The sequence below is a fragment of the Aythya ferina genome (genome assembly GCF_964211825.1).
Source record: "Aythya ferina genome assembly, contig: HAP1_SCAFFOLD_62, whole genome shotgun sequence".
NCBI classification, from domain to species: domain Eukaryota; kingdom Metazoa; phylum Chordata; class Aves; order Anseriformes; family Anatidae; genus Aythya; species Aythya ferina.
Genome location: NW_028181446.1, coordinates 713,470 through 731,219, shown reverse-complemented (window position 1 = coordinate 731,219; position 17,750 = coordinate 713,470). Strand labels below are relative to the sequence as shown.

The 17,750-nt window shown below is 45.6% G+C and overlaps 1 long non-coding RNA gene across 1 annotated transcript; it reads right to left on the bottom strand.

Annotated features, from left to right (window-relative positions):
* Nucleotides 1-5,393: 5,393 nt before the first annotated feature.
* On the bottom strand, nucleotides 5,394-7,818 carry LOC311428372. Its single transcript, XR_014687668.1, has 2 exons — nucleotides 7,700-7,818; nucleotides 5,394-5,901 (listed from the first exon to the last, which is right to left on the bottom strand). It is a non-coding gene; the product is annotated as an uncharacterized lncRNA (long non-coding RNA).
* Nucleotides 7,819-17,750: the final 9,932 nt, after the last annotated feature.

The following is a 17,750-nucleotide window of genomic DNA, read 5'->3' as shown; positions in this document are numbered from 1 at the left end:
GTTTAATGCATATTGGCACGGTATCTGTCAAGAAGAGGTAGCGATAATACGCGCGCCTGGGGATCCCTTGTATGGTGTTACATTAGACGAATTACTGGGTGTGGGACCATATTTTAGAACAGAGGCGCAGGCACTCTTGGGACCAGACAAAGCTAAGGTATCAATGAATCTAGCCAGAAGAGCATTAGAACAAATTAGAGAGCCGGGGGGAATGCCGTCCTACATGGGAATTAAACAGGGCAGAGAGGAACCATTCGGGTTGTTTATCGATCGGGTAGCAAATGCGATACAAGCAGCGGGAGTTCCTGATTATCTTAAAGGCACTATATTAAAGCAATGTGCACTCCAAAATTGTAACCCTTCAACTCGTAGTATATTAGCTACGTTACCGAGTACTTGGACAATAGAGGAAGGATTGGAAAGAATGTCGCAGGTACCTGTAGGTCCACAGACTATGTTAGTAGAAGCAGTAAAACAATTAGGTGATAACATGAAAGAACAGTCAAAAGTGTTTGCAGCCCTTGCTCCTTTGCAAACCCCCGGTGGACGTCCTATTAGCCGAGTATCGACACCGCAATATCGTTGTTTTCGATGTGGTGTTGCGGGACACATTAGACGGAATTGCAAAATAGAATCTGTGTGGTGCCAAAATTGTCAAACAAATACTCACAGCACTTCAGCATGCCGCCGAAATGCGTCGGGAAACGGCCGGAGCAGCGGGAGGAGCCGCCCCGCGACGACACAAAAAGTGGCTTTTACGACAACGGCAGCGACGGCAACAGCACCAGCACCAACTGCGACGAATCCTTTTTTCTCCGACCAGCCACCAGAGGGAGCCTCGGCCTGGATTTGGCAACCGCAGTCGATGTGACTTTATTGGATTCGAGACCCACCAGGGTAAAAACAAGACTTATTGGACCAGTTGTTGTTAATAAGGAACCTGTGGGAGCTTTGTTAATAGGGAGATCGTCTGCCACCATGAATGGATTACAAATATTAACTGGACTTATTGACAAGGATTACTTTGGGGAAATACAAATTATGGTTTCTGCAATGTTTCCTCCAATTCATGTGCCGAAAGGCACAAAAATGGCACAGTTAATTCCTTTGCCTCATCTTGCTGAATCATTAGCATCGGAATCTGCAAAGGATCGAGGACTGGGAGCATTTGGCTCCACGGGAAAAGTGGCTTTATTGACACTTGGTATGCGACACAGACCACGACAAAATGTCACTGTGTGTTTAAAGGATGAGAAAATACAGATTGAGGCATTGTTGGACATTGGTGCTGATGTATCTATAATCAGCACAAAGGATTGGCCCTCACATTGGCCTACATTTGAGTCTAATGCTACAGTTTCGGGAGTAGGAGGTGTGACTCTTGCTCGTCGGTCACCAGTGCTACAATGGACAATAGGTGATAAGGTGGTACAATGCAGTGTCTCCATCTTATCACTACCTGAAGGAGTACAAGCGCTGGTGGGGCGAGATATCCTTGCCCAAATGGGAGCAGTTCTCACGACAGATCATCAAAATTTTTAGGTGTGGCCATTGCTTGGACTTTCCCGATCCCACTTAAATGGAAAACTGATGAACCTGTATGGGTTGAGCAGTGGCCACTGAAACGGGAAAGTCTTTTACATGCTCATAAATTAGTACAGGAACAGTATCAACAAGGGCATTTGAGACTGTCAACAAGCCCTTGGAATACTCCGATTTTTGTGATTCCCAAAAAATCAGGGAAATACCGTTTGCTACATGACTTACGAGCAGTTAATAACCAGATGTGTGCTATGGGAGCACTGCAACCTGGATTACCTAATCCTGCTATGATACCAGAAGGGTGGAAATTACTAATTGTGGATCTCAAAGACTGCTTTTTTACAATTGCATTACATGACAATGATAAACAGAGGTTTGCTTTTACACTTCCTGCTATAAATCGTGAAGGACCATATCAGAGATTTGAATGGACTGTGTTACCTCAGGGCATGCGTAATTCACCTACCTTATGTCAGCTCTATGTTGATGCAGCACTTCAACCAATTCGCCGCACATGGCCAAAAACGATTATTTACCATTACATGGACGATATTTTGCTAGCTCAGGAGGAGATATTTTCCTTACAACAGAAAAATGCCCTGGCAGTTGCTCTTAAACAAATGGGACTGGTAATTGCACCAGAAAAAATTCAGGAGACAAGCCCTTGGAAGTACTTAGGGTGGAAAATCACAGATTCTACTATTCCGCCTCAGAAACTTACTATCCAATCGAACATCACAACTCTCAATGATGCTCAAAAACTGCTGGGAGATTTACAGTGGATTAGGCCAGTGGTCGGAATTCCAAATGAACTGTTGAATTCCCTTCGACCTTTATTAAAAGGAACTGATCCTGCCGCAAAGGTGACATTATCAGAACAACAATCGGAAATATTACAACAAATTGCATCATTGATCACAACGCGTGTCACACATCGACGCATACCTGACAGGCCACTGGATTTTACTGTTTTGTGTGGTCCACAACACTTGATGGGTGCTATCACACAGCAAAAAATAAAAACGGGGGAAAAGGAAATGGAAACTGTGGTATTGGAGTGGATAGCTCCCCCATTGCAACCCCGAAGAACAATTCAAGAAAAAATTGACACGCTGTCAGAATTAATAAAGAAAGGAAGAAATCGGATACTACAAATAGACGGAGTTCCACCAAGTACAATCTGGGTACCAATAAAGCCAGGTGACTTGGAATGGTACATACAGAATTCTGAAAAACTACAAGCTGCATTATTACAGGATGGCGCCACAATAGTGGCAAAGACATTACAATCAACTATATTGTCATGGATGGAAAACCAAGCATGGATAACCCAGCCCAAGCGGTCGGATTCTCTGTTAGCAGATGCAGTAACTGTTTTCACGGACGCTGGAAAGCGCTCCAAGTCTGCTGCAATAACATGGAAAGACGAACAAGGCTGGCAACACCAAATTTTAAAGGGCCAGGACAACGATTCATTACAGACATTAGAGCTCTATGCGGTTGTATGGGCATTTATAAAATGGAAAGATGCCCCTTTAAATGTAGTATCTGATTCTCTGTATGTAGTAGGTATAGCTAATCGTATAGAGGACTCTGCTTTAAGAGATGTAAAAAATGAACGCCTTGCAGAATTATTAACTAGCTTACAGCTTGCTATAGCGCAGAGAAGCAAATCCTATGCGGTGATACATATACGAAGTCACCAATGGGTGGAGGGACTGGGAGAAGGCAATGCTCGGGCGGATAAATTAGTTGCCGCTCCAGCCACTGAAGCGCCATTATCTCCCTTCTGTAGAGCTAGGGAGGCTCATGCTATTTTTCACCAGAATGCTAAGGGACTTGCGTGGGCTTACAAACTGTCTAGAGCTGATGCACAAGCGATAGTAAAAGCTTGTCCAATATGTAGTAATTATAATTCAGGGGTGGGACTCGGAGTCGGGACAAACCCCAGAGGGCTTAAAGCCAATGAAGTGTGGCAAATGGATGTTACTCATGTTCCAGCATTTGGACGATTGAAATATCTGCATGTAACAATAGACACTTATAGTCACATGATCTGGGCTACACCGCAGCCTGGAGAAAAAGTTCGGGATGTACGACGTCATCTTGCCAGTTGTTTTGCAGTAATGGGAGTACCACAGACTATAAAGACTGATAATGGTCCAGCCTATGTTAGTGGGCCATTCAAGCGATTCATGGAACTATGGGACATTAAACATATTACTGGTATTCCACATTCACCAACTGGTCAGGCTATTGTGGAAAGGGCTAATGGAACAGTTAAACAATATTTAGAAAGGTTTAAAGACATTATTGATGTTAGAGAAAGGGTAGACAAGACTCTATTTGTTCTGAATCATTTGTGTGTTTTTGGGGAACATGACGAACCACCTGTAGCACGTCATTATACCAAATCTGAAAATGATAACAAATGTGCTATGAGAGTATTGTACAGAGATATGAAAACAGGGCAATGGTTAGGGCCTGCTGATGTGATTTATGTGGGACGAGGTTACGTATGTGTCTCTTCCCCTACAGGTCCGACCTGGGTGCCTAGTCGGTGTGTAAAGCCAGCCATCGAAGAAAGAAGAGGATGACAACGATCATGGCTGAAGTAACAGAACAAGGGACTTTGATTATGCTATCAGTTATAATAATGGCTGGACATGGTAATGCTATCTTAGGGAAGATTGACCCTCAGCAGAATATGTGGGTCACCTGGGCTAATGAAACCAGACAGAGTTCATTTTGTCTGTTTCTTGCTTCTGCATCTGATCCTTTTAGAACATGCTTGTTTGGGGTTCCAATAGGGGATCCAAAGGAACTGAGTGAAATGTTAGCACCATACTCTGCCAGTGTTACTTTACTTAGTAGATCCCTTTCTGCTAATGTCTCGGATGGAGTAGTTGCTGCCCTGCAAGCTCTTAATAACTCATTGCCATGGGACCCTCAAGAACTGGATCTCCTGGGGTCTGTGGTAGTAGGGAATAGCAGTAGTAACTGGACACAAACATGCTTTGTACTCCATGAAGGGAAACAAAATAAAACGCACTGGACCAACATAACATCGAGGACCCTTGGATTTGAGGCCAATGGACATTACTGTGGATGGAACAACACCGGGAATATTAGTGTACCATTTGGGGCGTATGGAATAGGTGATACCAATTCAATCTGGTTTCAAAGTCAGGCCAAAGCTTTGCCACCTGGTATGTTTTTAATCTGTGGGGACCGTGCATGGCAAGGGATACCAGCTAGTGCTTTTGGGGGTCCGTGTTACCTAGGACGACTCACACTTTTCGTTCCAGATTTGCACTCGTGGAAGAACTCGACAGGGAGCAGAAGAATTAAACGAGATCTAAATACTTTGGGTTCTGACTGTAATGATGGTGTAGAACTGTGGGGTCCAGCAGAAAGATTCTTTGCTTCTTTAGTGCCTGGTGTGGGAACTGCACATGCTTTGACTAACATTAATAAGCTTGCTTGTTGGGCTGTTAAACAATCAAATGTAACAACACAAGTTCTTTCTGAAATGTCGCAAGATATGGAGAGCATAAGACATGCTGTGTTACAAAATAGGGCCGCTATTGATTTCTTGTTATTAGCTCAAGGACATGGCTGTGAAGATGTAGAAGGAATGTGTTGCTTTAATCTCTCTGATCATGGGCAATCAATTCACAATCAATTGAAATGGTTAATGGATCATACACAAAAAATTACGATACAGAATAATTGGTTTGATGATTGGCTTAAATCTGTCTTTGGAAATGTAGGGGGATGGGTTTTTAACTTAATCAAAGAGGGACTTCGCCTTTTGCTTATAATTGTATTGATTATAATTGCTGCACGGGTAGTCTTTAGCTGCTTATCTAGGAAACTAGAACAACTCACAGAGAAGGTGTTTGTAGCCCAAAATAAAAACGGGGGAATTGTGGAGGAATGGTTAAGCGAAGTAGGCCATGTGAACATTGCACAGCTAGGAGGCCGCAAGTTAACAAAGTATCGAACACAGCTCAAATGAGCCTGAGAAAGTACGTAAATAAGCCTGAGAAAATACGTGAATGCGGCCTGGGAAGGAATGTAAGTTCTGGGAGGTTTTAGGGAGGTTTCAGGGAGGTTTCAGGTACAAGAACATGATATCTGTTGGTATGCTGGGAAAGTACTAACTGTGTTACTTTGGTGGGAAACTAGCTGATAGAATAGAGAAATGCACTAACCAATCATGAGCTTAGCTTTTGCAATATGTATGAGCTAATTATATTGAATTAGATAAAAGACGACTGAGCTATCCAATAAATCGAAGTTCACTGATCACTCATATTGAGCGTCTGTGTCTTCCTTCCGTCGACAACAAATGTCCTCGCAACATATATACTCAGTGATTTTATTTATGGCCCTCAAATCCTGAACTAGCCTATAGCTTTTTCATCTGCCTTTTTAATTGGCAATATGGGTGCATTGGATTCTGATTCGCATTCAATCAATAATCCATACTGTAAAAATTTATCAATTATCTCTTTAATTCCTTTCCTATCTTCTATCCTCAAAGGATATTACTTAACCTTAACGGGTTTCTGTCCTGGCTTTAATTTAATAATCATTAAGGTCACATTTTTAGCTCTTCCAGGGACTTCAGTAGCCCAAACTCCTGGACATACTTGATCTGTGATCTCTAAAGGTATTTCACTTTTAGGGTCAGTTTGTATTAGTGCCAAGCTTAACACATTTATTAGTTGTTCTTCTCCTGTTCTTAATTCCATTTTCCCCTTTTCAAAGACAATTTCTGCTCCTACTTGCTCTAATAAATCTCTACCTAAGAGTGCCCATGAGGAGCTAGGCATAGATAAAAATCTGTGTATGCCCCATTGTTTCCCTAATTTGTACTTCAAAGGTTCACAAAAATAAGCCTTTTCGGTTACACCTTGTCCTGGTTTCAGTTAGAACAGAGTTAATTTTCTTCCTAGTAGCTGGGAGAATGCTATGTTTTGGCTTAGGATGAGAAGAGTGCTGATAACACCCCGATGTTTCAATTGTTGCAGAGCAATGCTTATAGCAAGCCAAGGACATCTCAGCTTCTTGCTCTGTCCTGCCAACAGGCAGGCTGGGGGTGCAGTAAGAGCTGGGAGGGGACAGACCCAGGACAGGTGACCCAAACTAGCCAAAGGGGTATTCCATAGCATCTGACGTCAGGCTAAACAATACATAGGGGTGGCTAGCCAGGGGGAGGGGGCCGGACTGCTCGGGGTTAGGCTGGGCATCGGTCAGCGGGTGGTGAGCAATTGCATTGTGCATCACTTGTTTGTACACATTATTAGTAGTGGTACTATTATCATCATTGTATTATTATTATTGTTATTATTATTATTATTATTATTATTATTATTATTATTATTTTGTCTTATTAAACTGTCTTTATCTCAACTCACGGGCTTCACTTTCCATTTCTCTCCCCCGTCCCAGAGAGGGAGGGGGAGGGTGAGCGAACAGCTGCGTGGTGTTTAGCTGCCGGCCGGGTTAAACCACGACACACCTTTTACCCTAACATAATAATTCTGTGAAAGCATTAATGCTTGATTTAGAACTGAATACGTTGCCCCATAGCAATAAGAAATTTCACTTCCATTCCTCCCCTAGCTTCATTATAACCAGTGGAGGATCCGCTAGGGTAGATTCCCCAGGTCCCCGTTATTCCTGTTGAAATCAGGGGTTGATTACCCTAGGAAAAGGCTAGTCAATTTGTCCTCCAAAGCCAGGTCCAAACCGTTTTGTTTTATTTATTTATTTATTTATTTATTTATTTATTTTCATTACATTTCAGAGTTGGTCCAAAAATTCCATAGGGCTTTCTTTTAGACCTTGTTGGAAGCATATTCTCAATTCCCAATTCATCCAGGTTTTAGTATTTACTTAACCGTTCATGATTTTCAGGATGATTCGGGTCTTAGTGGGGGTCGGTCAGGGGAATGCAATTGTCCACAGTTCCCTGAACGGTCCCATCAGCAATCTGAGCTCGCACATGAACTCAGGTTGTTTTAAGAGTTGACCTCTTTTCTGTTTCTGTGACAACTCTCTCGGACCGATCATGGTCCCTTTGCCCTAAAGGGCTAACACCCATGATTTTAAGATCTCTGCCTCGGGCAGAGGCAGAACTATTAACATTCCTACATCCTCTTTCCCTGCTCATTCAACTTCAAACACCTTTAACACTTTCAACAACCCTTTTAACACTTCCTTTATCTTTCTCCAGCCTGTACTTCTCTAATGCCAACATCAAAGGTTCAGTCAGGGGCCAACTTAATTCCCTACCTTTTCCCACCAAGATGCTGAAACATCAGTATACAACATTTCATCCTGTTCTGCTTCTCAAAAAACAACATTAACTGTAGCAAAATATTATAGTTTAAAGTTCCATTTAGGGGCCACTTTTCTCCACATTCCAGCTTATAAAGCGGCCACCACTGATTACGATATTTTATCAATGTTTTCCTGTTCACACTTCCACCGGCAGATCCTCCAATATCCTTCCAGTGACTTAAAACACATCCTAACACACTTTTCTTTAAAATTTCACTGCTTGTTTGCCCCCCCAGTTTCCAGTTTACACTTTCAGAATACACACGTTACTTACAAAAGCGTATCACAAAACGTATCACTCACAAAACTACGGGCACGCAATATCTTTCAGTAGCGATGCCACAAAACTACTATTACCAGCAATATTGCCAAAATCACAGTAACAATAGTCAGAGTCAAATTCCACATGCGATAAGTCAGAAAACCGAACTGTGTAACACCGTAACGATATCTTTCTTATAACAATGCCACGAACCTACTATTACCACCAGGAAAATAGCCAAAATCGCAGTAACAATAACCAGAGTTAAATACCATACTCCATGAGTCAGAAAACCGAAATAGACAACACAATTCCAGATGGACCTTAAAGCGAGCTCCTTCCTTAAGGTCCTCAAACATGTACTTATGGTGCTAACCACAAAGTATATACCAAACACTGCCTCGCAGAAGATCACCTTCTGACTTACAGACAGTTCCAGATGACCGGTCTACCAGAAAACCAAACCAGAATAGAGAATATACTCACTTACAATGATGGGGTCCTTGTCTGCCTCCGCAGTGATCCGGTGAGTCGAGGAGTCCCTCCGGGAAATCCCGGGGGTACCCTAGGGAGTCCTGTTCCCAGCGGGTCCTGCGGTCCGGCAGAGAGGTTGTCCCATCTGGGTCGCCAAATTGATTCAAAGATCGAAGCCGAAATTCCTTTAAGTGGTATATTCTTTATTGCTGCGCTGGATGCACGGGGGATCTCTCCACCTATCGTGCATACCCAAAGCAGAAAGCAGTCTTGAATTTATACAATCAATCTATCAATATTCTACAAGCACCTATACATATGCATTACCTATCCCCGCCTTCCCTCACTTCTCATGCTAATTAGCCTTTTGGCACCTTGCGCCTGCGCAGAGCCTTCCAAGAATTGTGGGCAGGGGTCTTTGGGACGTGGGCAGGGGTCTTTGGGAGGAAGACCCCGAGTCTTCCTCACAGTGTACTTTTCACCTTTGGTCAGGAATCTGCTGAATTGGCATGTTTCTTAATTGCAAGAGCTGGTTGTTGCTAATTCTCCCGTTTGTTGTATCTTTATAATGAATTCCAATGTCCAGTTTCGAGAGTTATAGTCCTTACATTCGTTTCTCTGTCCGCCTGCCGCTTCCTTATCATGAGTTCCAGTGTCTTGTTTCGAGATATACAGTCCTTGTCTGGGGATTGTCCTTGCCTCCCCAATAGCTCCTTAATCAGCCTTCACACAATTATCTGAGAATGAAAGCTGCTTTCCAGTAATTCAGAAAGCCAAGTTACGTCTCAGCCTTGAGCATCTCGGGCTTTTGGGCCTGTCTGTAACATTTGGCACCAGCACTAATACTTTTTTTGGCATATGTTTAGCGTTTGGGGCCTGTGTCTGGGATTTGGGCCCTGTCTCGAACCACTGGGGCTTTGTCCTGGGTTTTGGAGCCTGCCTCTAGAGTTCAGGGCCTGTGATTAGGCTTTTGGGGTCTGTGTCTGGGGGCCGGTATCTGGGGGCAAGGGGGGAGCTGCTTGTAGACCCTTGGGGCCGGCATTGAGGGGGTTGGGAGCTGACTCTACACCTTTGGGGCCTGCTTCTGGGGGCGGGGGGGGGGGTTGAGACCTGCATCTGGGGGAGGGGTGGGAGCTCTTTGTATTCCTTTGGAGCCTGTGTCAGGGGGCGGGGGGGGGGGGGGGGGGGGGGAAGGGGAGGGTTGGTTGGGAGGTGCTTGTACACTGTTGGAGCCTGGGTTGAGGGAGGCGGTTTGGAGCTGCTTCTACACCTTTGGGCCTGGCATCGGGGGTAGGGGGTTGGGTGCTGGTTGTAGGGGCCTGTGTTTGGGGGGGGGCTTGGGACCTGCGTCTGGGGGAGGGGTGGGAGCTGCTTGTACACCTTTGGGGCCTGCATGTGTGGGGGGTCAGGGCCTGTGTCTAGCGGGCTGGGAACTGCTTGTACAATGTAGGAATCTGTTTCTGCAGGGTGGCTGGGAGCTGTTTGTACAACTTTGGGGCCAGCATCTGGGGGTGGCTGGGAGCTGCCTGTACACTGTAGGGGCCTGTGTTTGTGGGGGCCTTGGGGGCCTCCCTCGGGGGGGGGGGGAGGAGGGTTGGGAACTGCTTGTATAGGGTAGGGGGCCTGCCTGGCAGGGGTTGGGAGCTGCTTGTAGAATTTGGGTCGCTGTGTCTGGGGGGGCGGTTGGGGCCTGTGTCTCAGGGGTGTTGGGAACTGGTTGTACACCTTTGGGTCCTGTCTCAGGGGGGGAGCTACTTGTACCCTTACCATAAGCCGTACTCTAACACATACTTCTACCAGTACCCTTACCCTTACTGTAACCCTTACCTTTACCCTTAATCTTACCCTTACCAAAGCATTACCCTTACCCTTAATGTAAGCCTAAACCTTAACCTTATCCTTACACTTACACTTACCGTAACCCTTACCCTTTCTGCTACACTTACCCTTAGCCTAAATCTAAACCTTACACTTACCCTAACCCTAACACTTACCCTTACCATTACCCATATACTTACTCTTACCCTAACCCTAAATCTTACTCAAACACTTACCCTGACCCTTACATTAACCCTAAACCGTACCCTAAAACTTACACTTACTCTTAACCTTAACCTTACGCTTAACCTTAACCTACTACTTACCCTTTCTTATCCATCACCATACACCTAAAATTAACGCTAACCATTACCCTAACACTTACCCTTACCCTAACCCAAACCCTAATCCTAACTCTAAACCTTACCCTGACTTGTACACTTATCCTTATCCTTACACTTACCCTAACACTTACCCTTACACTTATCCTTATACATATAACTTACCCTTACCCTAAACCTTAACCTTAACCTAACTCTAACCCTAAACCTTACCTTAACCCTTACCCTGACCCTTACATTAACCCTTACCCTTACCCTAAAACTTACACTTACTCTTAACCTTAACCTTACCCTTAACCTTAACCTAATACTTACCCTTCCGTTTCCCTCACCCTAACCCTAAAATTAACCCTAACCATTACCCTAACACCTACCCTTACCCTAACCCTTACTCTAACCCTTACAATGACCCGTACCCTTACACATACACTTACACTTACTCTTACCCTAAACCTTACCCTTACCATAAGCCATATTCTAACAAATTCTACCCGTACCCTTACCCTTACCGTAATCCTTACCCTTTATGTTACCCTAAACCTTACCCTTACCCTAACACTTACCCTTATCGTAAACCTTACCCTTTCTGCTACATTTACCATTAGCCTAAATCTAAACCTTACACTTACCCTTACCTTAACCCAATACTTACCCTTACGTTTCCCTCACCCTAACCCTAAAATTAACCCTAACCATTATTCTAACACTTACCCTTACCCTAACCCTAACCCTTACTCTAACCCTTACCCTGACCCATACCCTTACACTCACCCTTACCCTTACATTACCCTAACTCTTACCCATACCATAACACATACCCTAACACATATTTTTACCCTTAACCTTACCGTTACCCTTACGCTTACTCTATCCATTACCCTTACGCTTACCCTTAACATAAACCTTACCATTAATCTTACCCTTACGCTAACCCTTACCCTTACCCTATCCCTTACACTTATCCTTATCCATACCCTTAACCTTACCCCAACCCTTACCCTTAAGCTGAACCTAACCCTAAACCTTACCCCAAACCTTTCCCTGAACCTTACATTAACCCTAACCCTTAACCTAAACCTTACACTTACTCTTAACCTTAACCTTACCCTTAACCTTAAGCTAGTACTTAACCTTACATTTTTCTCACCCTAATCCTAAAATTAACCCTAACCATTACCCTAACACTTAACCGTTACACTTACCCTTATTCTATCCGTTACTCTTACACTTTCCCTTAACATAAACCTTACCCTTTACCTTACCCTTACCATAAGCCATACATCAACACTTACATGTACACTTACGCTTACACTTATCCTAGTAATTACTCGTACAATTACCCTTAACCTAACCATAAACATTAAGGATAAGCTTAAGGGTCACCCTTAAGGTTACCGTTATCCTAACACTTACACTTAAGTTCAGGGTAAGGGTTAGAGTAAGGGTAAGTGTTAGGGTAATGGTTAGGCTAATTTTAGGTTTAGGGTGAGGGAAACGGAAGGGTAAGTATTAGGTTAAGTTTAAGGATAAGGTTAAGAGTTATGGTAAGGGTTAGGTTTAATGTAAGGGTAAGGGTTTGGGAAATGTTTAGGATAAGGGTAAGAGAAGGGATAATGGTAAGGGTAAGGATGATGTTTAGTGTAAGGGTTAGATTTAGTTAAGGGTAAGGGTTAGTGTAAGTTTAAGAGTAAGGGTAAGTGTAAGGGTATGTGTAAAAGTACGGGTAATTGTAAGGGTTAGAGTAAGGGTTAGGGTAAGGGTAAGTGTTAGGGTAATGGTTAGGGTTAATTTTAGGGTTAGGGTGAGGGAAACGTAAGAGTAAGTATTAGGTTACAGCTAAGTTTAAGGTTAAGAGTAAGTTTAAGGTTTAGTGTAAGGATTAGGGTTAATGTAAGGGTCAAGGTAAGGGTTGGGGTAAAGGTTTAGGTAAAGGGTAAAAATATGTATATTGTAAGGGTGAGGGGTTAGGGTAATGGTTAGATTTTAGTTAGATTTAGGTAAGGGTGAGGGTTCGGGTAAGGTTTAGAATTAGGCAAAGGGTAAGTGTAGCAGAAAGGGTAAGGTTTAGGATAAGGGTAAGTGTTAGGATAAGGGTAAGGTTTAGGGTTAGCTTAATAGTAAGGTTAAGGGTAATTGTACAAGTAATTGCTAGGGTAAGTGCAAGCGTAAGTGTACATGTAAGTGTTGTTGTATGGCTTATGGTAAGGGTAAGGTCAAGGGTAAGGTTTATGTTAAGGGTAAGCGTAAGGGTAAGGGATAGAGTAAGGGTAAGGGTAAGGTTAAGGGTAACGGTAAGGTTAAGGGTACAAATATGTGTTAGGGTATGGGTAAGAATTAGGGTAAGTATAAGGGCAAGGGTAAGGGTAAGGGTACAGGTCAGGGTAAGGGTTAGAGTAAGGGTTAGGGTTAGGGTAAGGTTAAATGTTAGGGTAATGGTTAGGGTTAGTTTTAGGGTTAAAGTCAGGAAAACGTATGCGTAAGTATTAGGTGAATGTTAAGGGTAAGGTTAAGGTTAAGAGTAAGTGTAAGTTTTAGGGTAAGGGTTAGGGTTAATGTAAGGGTCAGGGTAAGGGTTGGGGTAAGGTTTAGGGTAAGGGTTAGGTTAAGGATAAATGTTAGGGTAAGGGTAAGGTTAATGGTAACCGTAAGTGTAAAGGTAAGGGTTACGGTAAGGGTAAGAATAAGGGTATGGGTAATGGTAAGGGTGAGGGTTATGCTAAGGGTAAGTGTAAGGTTTAGATTTTGGCTAAGGGTAAGTGTAGCAGAAAGGGTAAGCTTTAAAGTAAGGTTTAAGGTTTAGGCTTAGGTTAAGGGTAAGGGTAAGGGTACGGGTCAGGGTAAGGGTTAGAGTAAGGGTTTGAGTATGGGTAAGGGTAAGGGTTAGGATAAGTGTAAGGGTGCAAGCAAGGATTAGGGCAAGAGTAAGTGTAAGGGTAATAGAAAGGGTTAGGGAAAGTGTAAGGGTAAGGGAATGTGTTAGGATATGTTTTAGGGGAAGCAGAAGGGTAAGGGTTAGGTTAAGTGTAAGGGGGAGGGGAAGGTAAGGGGAAGGGTTGGAGTAAGGTATAGGGTAAGGGTAAGGTTATGGTTAAAGGAAAGAGTAAGGGTAAGGAAAAAGTAAAGGTAAGGATTTGGGTAATGGTAAGGGTGAGAAGGGTTAGGGTAAGGGTTACGGTAAGGGTTAGGTAACGCAGTGTACAACCTGGGATGTCACGCGCAGAGCTGCCTCTGGCAAGGTGAGTGAGGAACAGATGTAGCAGTTGTTGTGTTGTAGGTCTCACTGTTCCTCTAGGCATCCCCTCTTTGTCTTTTAGAGTTGTTGTAACTGTTTGAAGAGGGTAGATTGAAGCATCTGCCTCGGGGGCTGGTAAGCGGCAGAGGTAAGGGAGCAGATGAGAGTAACTTACCTAGTTGTGCTGTGTCTTTGGATGCTGCATCGGCCTATGTGTTTCTTTTTCTTTCACAGGTGTCTCGCACAGGCTCAAAGGAGCAAACTGCACTCTGAAGAGCTGTGTAAGAAGAGGGGCTGGTCATGAGCTGGGTTGGAGCAGAACGACCAAGTAGCACAAGGTGACTATGAAAGGTGTCCGTCTTGCTTTGCAGGTGCCGTGGCAGGCTCTCCACAGAAGTGGATAAGGATATGAGATAAGGCCAGAGAGCGACAAGGAGCGGCACGTGCAGGGATGGTTTTGAAGCGCTGCGGTGGCTTACTCTTCTGTTCATCAGGTGCCACAGGCAAGGTGGGTTGTAACATCAGTCGTTATATTTGCATGAAAGCAGTTCACTTGAATGCCACAGTGCATCTGAGTAGGGTGTTCTAGCAGAACAAGCTTGTCTGGCACAGCGGTGCCTGATGGCAATGTGTTTCCTCAGGTGAAGAGGTGCCTGAAGCCCCATCCTATCTAGCCTGCACACAATTATCTGAGAATGAAAGCTGCTTTCCAGTAATTCAGAAAGCCAAGTTACGTCTCAGCCTTGAGCATCTCGGGCTTTTGGGCCTGTCTGTAACATTTGGCACCAGCACTAATACTTTTTTTGGCATATGTTTAGCGTTTGGGGCCTGTGTCTGGGATTTGGGCCCTGTCTCGAACCACTGGGGCTTTGTCCTGGGTTTTGGAGCTTGCCTCTAGAGTTCAGGGCCTGTGATTAGGCTTTTGGGGTCTGTGTCTGGGGGCCGGTATCTGGGGGCAAGGGGGGAGCTGCTTGTAGACCCTAGGGGCCGGCATTGAGGGGGTTGGGAGCTGACTCTACACCTTTGGGGCCTGCTTCTGGGGGCGGGGGGGGGTTGAGACCTGCATCTGGGGGAGGGGTGGGAGCTCTTTGTATTCCTTTGGAGCCTGTGTCAGGGGGCGGGGGGGGGGGGGGGGGGGGGGGAAGGGGAGGGTTGGTTGGGAGGTGCTTGTACACTGTTGGAGCCTGGGTTGAGGGAGGAGGTTTGGAGCTGCTTCTACACCTTTGGGCCTGGCATCGGGGGTAGGGGGTTGGGTGCTGGTTGTAGGGGCCTGTGTTTGGGGGGGGGGCTTGGGACCTGCGTCTGGGGGAGGGGTGGGAGCTGCTTGTACACCTTTGGGGCCTGCATGTGTGGGGGGTCAGGGCCTGTGTCTAGCGGGCTGGGAACTGCTTGTACAATGTAGGAATCTGTTTCTGCAGGGTAGCTGGGAGCTGTTTGTACAACTTTGGGGCCAGCATCTGGGGGTGGCTGGGAGCTGCCTGTACACTGTAGGGGCCTGTGTTTGTGGGGGGCTTGGGGGCCTCCCTCGGGGGGGGGGGGGAGGGTTGGGAGCTGCTTGTATAGGGTAGGGGGCCTGCCTGGCAGGGGTTGGGAGCTGCTTGTAGAATTTGGGTCGCTGTGTCTGGGGGGGGGGGTTGGGGCCTGTGTCTCAGGGGTGTTGGGAACTGGTTGTACACCTTTGGGTCCTGTCTCAGGGGGGGAGCTACTTGTACACTTTTGGGGTCTGTATTTGAGGGGGGTTGGGAGCTGCTTGTGCACTTTTGGACCTATGTTTAGGCTGGTTGGGAGTTGCTCATGCATTCTAGGTGCCTCCCTTTTGAGAAGGGTTGGGGCCTGCATCTGTGGGTGGTTGGGAGCTGCTTGTACACTATAGGGGCCATGGTCTTGGAGGGGGGTCTGGGCTTTTTATACACCTTTGTGGCCTGTGTTTGGGGGGGGGGGGGGTGGGCCTGTGCCTGGGGAAGTTGGGAGCTGTTTGTTCACTCTAGGAGCCTCCATTTGGGGGTCTTTGGGGCCTCCCTTTGAGGGGGAGGGAGTTGGGAGTTGGTTGTACACCTCCGCATCCCGTGTCTTGTGGGGGGTGGGGGGAGTGGGACCGGTCTCTGAAGGGGCGGGTTGTGAGCTGCTTGTACACCTGTGTCGGGGGGAGGGTAGGGGGGTTGGCGGGGGTCGGGTCCGGGTCTTGGGCCAGTGTCTGGGTGGAGTCCAGTTCTTGGGAGGGGGTGGTGGGGTAGGAGCTGCTTGTGGGCAGTTGGGGTCTGCATCTGGGTGTGGTTGGTGCCTGCTTCTGTTGGCAGTTTGGGGCCTGCTTGTAGACTTGTGCAGCCTGGGTTTGGGGGCTTTTCTGTAACGTTTGGGGCCTGCATTTTTGCTTTGGGATGCATCTTGAGCTTTTGAGGCCTAGCAGTAGCATTTGGGGCCTGCATCTGGGGCTTTTCTGTAGCATTTTGGTTGCGTATTTGTGATTTGGGGCCTGTATCGTGGGTTTTGCCTTTTTTGTAGTTTCCATCTTTGTGTGTGTGTGTTTCGTTGTTGGTTGTCTGGGGTTAGGGGCAGGTTGGGGTTTGGATTAAAGTCAGTGTCATTAGCGTTAGGGGGTTGATAATAAGGGTTAGGGTTGTGGTTAGAGTTGTTAGGTTTAAGGGGAATAAGGATTTCAGGGTAAGGGGATCAAGGTTGTGGGAATAAAAATGTTGTTTTTGCGCAGTTACATCCTGTAGAGGGAAGGAAGGTGGTATTGAGATATGCTTGCAGTGATAAGACAGCTTAACAGTGTGAAATGAGTTCATCTGATTCGTGTCAATATGGAACAATGCTAGGGCCGCATGATATGATGAAAAGTCTGAGAAAACCAGAGTGGTTAATATATATAGTTCTTGAATCTTGCAAAGGAATGGTCCAGCAATTCGGGTCAATAGGGGATAAGAGAACAAAGGGGTTTCAGAATAACTGCTAACTATTACAACTGTTGCATGGGACACTATGCAAGTGTCTGCCATCCAGCCAAGATGGACAAAGGAGATGGACAAGAGAAAAGCCTGGGAGGAAGACTACAAGCCTTCAGTACGAGCGGCCCCCAGAGGGACCACCGGAGACTGATAACGCCTGCACCAGTGGGAGGGTTTGGATTCTGGGAACTAATTAGAATAACCCTGCCTTTTGTAGAAGTAGTAATGAATATGTATTAGCCTAGCAGCATAAAAACCAGCCGCCTGATGTAACTTGTGTGCGTCTTGGTGGAGCAGAGACTCCTGGCGCACCCAGCGCTGCTTGCTTACCTCTATTCAATTAATAAATTGTAAATTTCAATTGCAATCCTATTTGGGACCCAGTCATTTATTACAAGAGGGCGCTCGTCCGGGAGGGCTTTGGTTCCTGATTTCTGGTTTGATCTAGGAGAGGCACCCCCACCATTTGGTGGCTGCTGTTTGAGTCAGGTCGGAACTAATGGCATCTTGAACCTGAATAAAGGTAAGCAAAGTTTCTGATTCTTTTTTTCAGCTCCCTTGCCAGCTGCAGCACTATATTTTGCCCATAATTGTGTGTGTGAAGATCCGAACGAAGATGACGGAGTCGTAAGCATTTAAAGCGTATACCGTTCGGTTGGGTGGGGTTCGGTTGCCTGTGTGTGTAAGAGTGTGACTGAGATGGAACTTAGTTCTGAAGCGATTGTGAAGGTCTTCTAACCGCGGTTCCAATCTCCCGTGAGGGACTTGGCCGGTGAAGG